Consider the following 6,000-nt stretch of genomic DNA (forward strand, 5'->3'; position numbering starts at 1 on the left):
GACCGTGAGTGAGGGAAGCTAGAAATTCAGTGAGGCAACCTAAAAATTGAGTGAGGCAACCTACGAATTGAGCAAGGAACCCTAGAAATTGAGCGAGGCAACCTACGAATTGAGCGAGGGAACATAGGATTTGAGCAAGGGAAACTAAAAATTCAACAAGGCAACCTAAAAATTGAGTAAGGAAACCTAGGAATTAAGCGAGGGAAGCTAGGAATTGAGCGAGGCAACCTAAAATTGAGCGAGGCAACCTACAAATTAAGCGAGAAAAGTTAGAAATTGAGCAAGGCAATCTACGAATTGAGCGAGGGAACATAGGATTTGAGCGAGGGAAGCTAGAAATTCAGCGCAGCAACCTAAAAATTAAGCGAGGCAACCTAGGAATTGAGCGAAGGAAGCTAGAAATTGAGCAAGGCAACCTACGAATTGAGCAAGGGAAGCTAGAAATTCAGCAAGGAAACCTAGGAAATGAGCAAGGGAACATAAGATTTGAGCAAGGGAAGCTAGAAATTCAGCGAGGAAACTTACGGATTGAGTGAGGCAACCTACGAATTGAGCGAGGGAAGTTAGAAATTGAGCGAGGGAACCTACGGATTGAGCAAGGCAACCTAAGAATTGAGCGAGGGAAGCTAGGAATTGAGCGAGGGAACCACGAATTGAGCGAGGGAAGCTAGAAATTGTGCGGGGCAACCTAGAAATAGAGCAAGAGAACATAGGAATTGAGCGAGGGAACCTAGGAATTAAGCGAGGGAAGCTAGAAATTGAGTAAGGCAACGTACAAATTAAGCGAGGCAACCTAGGAAATGAGCGAGGAAACCCGGTCGACTCCGCAAATGGCATTCACACCCCAAACATTTGAGATCATTTTTTATTCCTCTAATAATTGAAACTGGAGAAACAAGTTTTTAAAATAATGCAAAAACCAACTTTGGTGTATGTGAAATCTTTTCGTATTTCAATTTTTGACTCAAGGTCAAGGGCTATTAATAAGCATAAATGTTGGGAGTTTTGACGTTTTGAATGATTTACGAGGAATTATGCTTGAAGTGGCTTGTGGTTGCTACAACTGATAAGAAAAGGATAGCTTGATCCTGGGATTTAGGAGCAAGGGTTGTTGAATGTCATCGTTGAGTTAAGAAATCCTGTAGGTAGCCCTAGTGAATGGGTTAGTAGTATGAGTTTTGTGTTTCACTTGCCTAAAACCTCAAGAAAATCAATTCTTTTTTATATTATTTACACTGCTACAAATTAGCATGTTGATTTTTTACTTTCACATGTGTGCCTCTTCGAGATGCAACTGTGTCAGAACTGGAAGATTTAAGTTCTCATTTTATTGGTGGCTTATGCATGATGTGAGTGAGGTCAAACAAATGAGTATGGATTAAGACTTACCGAGGATTCTTTTCTTATTCCAGGCTTCTTATGCCACCTGGTACTCCTGTTTTTCTTATCTGGAAATGGAGTTAAACAAGTCAATCAAGTTCAACTAAAGTGGATCGAACAAGCCAATTGTGGCCAGCTCGGATCAGGCCACTCCTTAATTCAGGTGGTTAGTTGAGATTCCCATGAAATTTTTGAAAATTATGTGTTTTCGTGGCTTGACAACCGCCGCGATACTAGCATAATGTTATTGTCAGGCCCACACAGGGATTTCGTTGAACATAAAACACATCGATGGGTTTGCGCATTTATATAATCATCAAATTTAATATATGTATAGCATTTATAAAGGAATTATGAAAGAGAAAACCCGATTAACATATGGTTTGGTTTTTGAGTCGTCTGAACCTATCTAACATATGGAGTTTATAAGGATATTTGGAAAGAGAAAACCCTACTAGCCTAGGGTTTGGATCTCACCTCTTTGTCCTAGGGTTCTTTTTGCAAGAGCCCTGTGCCTAAGGAATCGCATGTCAGGACACATGCATGCGGCCATAGTTAAGAAAAATGGAAGAGAGCTCAAATTTGTTACCTTTTATTAGCCACAATTTGCATTTATGGCGGTAGGGCCGCAGTCTCCAGCAAATGACGGATGTAGGAGTGTGGGAATTCCAATTTCCTGCTCCCCAAGCACTCACACCCTTTTCCCAATCCTCTCTCTCTCTTTTAAACCCATCCTTCTCTATTTTCTCTCTCTCAGCTACTGTAAATTTGCTGTGGGAGTTAGGGAGAGAGGGTTTAAAGGTTTATATATACCCTGCAGCTAAGTTCAGTTGGCCCCAGGTGCCACTTATTAGCTGAGATGGCCCTTTGGGCCCATATATGGTAAATCGGGCTACCCTGATGGCCCCTGGCCCATCTGAGTTATGAAATGGGTGCCCCATGGTCAGATAAGGGACTGTCTAATGTTTAAACTCAAACGGATATGGGGATTTATCACAATATTCCGATTTGCAATTAATAGTTACCGTTCCTAAAGCCAACGTAAAAAACGATCGAAGCAACCTTTAAATTGAGCGAGTCAACTTAGAAATTCAGCGAGGCAACTTATGAATTGAGCAAGGCAACGTAGGAATTGAGCGAGGGAAGCTAAAAATTGAGTGAGGGAACCTAGCAATTGAGCGAGGCAACGTACAAATTCAGCGAGGCAACCTATGAATTGAGCGAGGCAACGTAGGAATTGAGCGAGGGAACCTAGAAATTGAGTGAGGGAACCTAGCAATTGAGCGAGGCAACCTACAAATTGAGCGAGGCAACGTAGAAATTGAGCAAGACAACATAGGAATTGAGCGAGGGTAAGTATAAGGTGAGATAGGGAAACTTGAAATTAGGCAGGGCAAACTAGAAGTTGAACAAAACAAGCATGAAAGTTGAGTGACGGAAACATTTACATGTTATGAAATTTAATTCATTGTAAATTTTCTGAAGTACAAATTGTGCGGGGTACATACAACACTATATATAATACAATATTCCTCAAAATTATCCTTTTCATCTCATGCCTACAACAAGTATCATTTACAGGTTACAGACAAACAATCATACACTATCCACTTCCTCCAATATATAGTGAATTCTTACATGTCTGTTCCCTCCAAGGTACGACCGCTGCATGGTATATCGATGAATTTCATTACAAATATGCCATAGTCAAAACCATTGCATTGCTTTGGCACAGATTTCATGGATTTGGCAGTCCAAGTCTTCCCTTCATGCGCGGTGATGTCTCCGGTGGCATGGAAGAGAATCGGGAGCGCCTCCGTCATCAAATTGATCATCTGCTTATACTTTAGGAGAGCATTTGACACTAAGCTATCGATAATAATGATCTCCCGTTGTCTTGGATATAGGACCATCAAGAACCAATGAGAGTTATCATGGTTGACGAGTACATAAACCTATCCATGTTTAAGAAGTAGGCTATCAGTTAAAAAACATGATCAAAGAACACATTACGACCTTTTTTGATGTTATGTGATGAATAAATTACCCGTTCACTATACCAAATCTCCTTGGCGTGTGATTTACCCCACTGCTTGGCAATTGCGATGACATTGTTCATCATGCCTACCAACTTTGCACGTTCCGAAGCAGACTTCGAGTCCCGATACGCCCTTAGAGTCGGCATACTAGTTTGAAGGCATGGCTGTAACAAAAATCAAAGATCAATACAAGTAGAAAAACACGAATTAATTGAAAAATAGGTTAGCGATACTCCGAACTAAATATTTACCATAAAATAAGTGGGACAGAACTTGCAATCTTGGGGATATGCAATTGCACAATCAGACTGCCTTTCCTCTAGGAAGTCAACATATTTGTCGATAGCCTACTCCACAAGATAATATGATTCAGCAATAATCGATTAAAAGATATAACTACATGAAAGTCAATGTATATAGACACTCTTATACGAATGCTTACCACGCTATCAACCCACGCATCATCTACCCATATAGACTTGAACCATGAAGCCTCTCCCGTATCCTTATTTGCTTCATAGTATTTTTCTACCTCTTTGACTTCATCCGTCGATAGCATCCTGAATGGATCCATTTGTAGATGAAATGGTATCGGAGATGTAGGAAAGTTTACGGCTTCCTCAGGTCGCCTCACCACGTTCGGGGTTGTATTGATCGAAGACAGGGACAAGAATGGAGAAACCATATAATAAGATGGCTTAAGTACCCTTTTAGTTCTCCTTACATAAACAGAAGGAGAAATGGGTGCTTCATCCAATAGATTATGCTCCGCCATACCATACGATTGCACCTCCAACTCCACATTTCCTTGTTCTTTTTCTTCCATATCCTCAACTTTGACTTTCTTCTTCAACTCCTCATCCTCATCCCTCATAAACTGTCCTCTCTGTATATAGAAATATTCCTTCTCCTTCTTTAAGGCCTCCCTCTCTTTCGCTAAGTTTTCAGTTTCTCTCAATAACTCACACATCCGCCTATTCAACTCCTCGTTCATGATGAAAAATAATTCCTTCTCTTTCTTCAACTGCACTCTCTCGTTTAGATCTACTCTCTCCATCTTTAACAATTCTTTCTCTTTCAACAACGCCTCCCTCTCATCAAGCCTCTCTTCTCTCTTTCTCAACTCTTCCTTCTCTTTCCTTAGCTCATCCCTCTCCTTCTTCAACTCCTCTCTCTCCTTCTTCAACTCATCTATCCCAACCCTAAATTCATCCATCAAAAGAGATAGTTTCACAATATTCCCCCCTGATCCCTCTCCCTGTACACCTTTTTCATCACTTTCCGCTGATCCCCCCTCACCCTCATCATCATTCTCGTTACCCTCATCACTCAATTCCTGAGTTTCGATGACCTTCAAAATGTACCAATGCACATATAAGAGTCGAAAAACTTTTAACGGTGAATTAAACAACATTTCATTTTAATTAAACGCTCATGATATCTCACCTGAAAACTATCACGGAGCAAGCGAACGACGTCCGTTTCCCATTCTCGTAGGGTGGGTTCCAAGTTCTTTATTAAGATAGTCTGCAAAAGAACCCAGATTGATATTAATATACGGAGTGTAAGTGTTAAATCAAGCAAAGTGAACGGCCGAGAAATACATATACTTACAACTTCACTCTCAAAAATTATATATATTTTGTTATACCTCCAACCCTTCCAACCTCGATATTAAATGAAGCGTGGAATTTGCGAGGGAACAAATGAAATAACACACTCTTGTAGGGCCTGTAATCTCTCTACAGCCCATATCTGTTTTAAAGAAATTGCATGAGGATAAAAATCCACAATTGAATATAATCATGTAGAATAAATAAAGAGTTCTTACCTGCGGAGGAAAGACACAACCATATACATTGTAGCGAACCGCACCTGATGCCATCACAGCAGTTGCGACCCCTTGCGACATTGTATTGTAGGCCAAACTACCCTAAGGATAGCTATAGAAATCCTCTATGGAGTCTACTAGGTACATATAATCCATGTTACACAGTTTTCGATTCGGTTCCCCTAACAAAATACTCTACACACATAAGTAGAGCAACCTTCACTACATCCTTGTGCTTATTGGTATCAACTAATTTATTAAACGCATCTAATAAATGCTTCTTAATAACTGGATATTCTCTGAAGTATTTGTCCATTAATGTACTACTGATGGGACGCTTTTCTGGTATTGTAAGCTCCCCAATCTTAAGTCCTGTTATGAGGGCGAAGTCCATCTCCGTGAATTGCAACCGTGTCCCCCGTATCTCAAATATAAGATCCCCTTTATATCTTACAAGAAGGTGAAATAGAGCCCCTATAAATCGAAAGGATGAGAGGTGCAACAAGAAGGAAAATGGAGATTGCTTGAATAGGCTTAGCCGAGTATCATGCTTCTCTAATCCACCCTTCACTGTGTCGAACCACCATCTCAATGAACACTTAGAGGATGGGTTTGGGAATTGAGAACAAGAATCGTCACCTATAAACATGTAATTGGAAATATATTAATAGCAAATTTCACTACTTAAGGAATCATAACGCAAAAAGTTAAACATGTTGAAATTAAGCGAAGCAAACTAAAAATTGAGCG

General features: G+C 40.3%; 1 long non-coding RNA gene across 1 annotated transcript; it reads right to left on the reverse strand.

Moving 5' to 3' along the window:
• Positions 1-3,160: 3,160 nt before the first annotated feature.
• LOC131256139 (uncharacterized) lies at positions 3,161-3,938 on the reverse strand. Its single transcript, XR_009176600.1, has 3 exons — positions 3,862-3,938; positions 3,671-3,766; positions 3,161-3,583 (listed from the first exon to the last, which is right to left on the reverse strand). It is a non-coding gene; the product is annotated as an uncharacterized LOC131256139 (long non-coding RNA).
• Between the last annotated feature and the right edge of the window lie 2,062 nt (positions 3,939-6,000).

The sequence above is a fragment of the Magnolia sinica genome, chromosome 9 (genome assembly GCF_029962835.1).
Source record: "Magnolia sinica isolate HGM2019 chromosome 9, MsV1, whole genome shotgun sequence".
In the NCBI taxonomy this organism is placed as follows: Eukaryota; Viridiplantae; Streptophyta; class Magnoliopsida; order Magnoliales; family Magnoliaceae; genus Magnolia; species Magnolia sinica.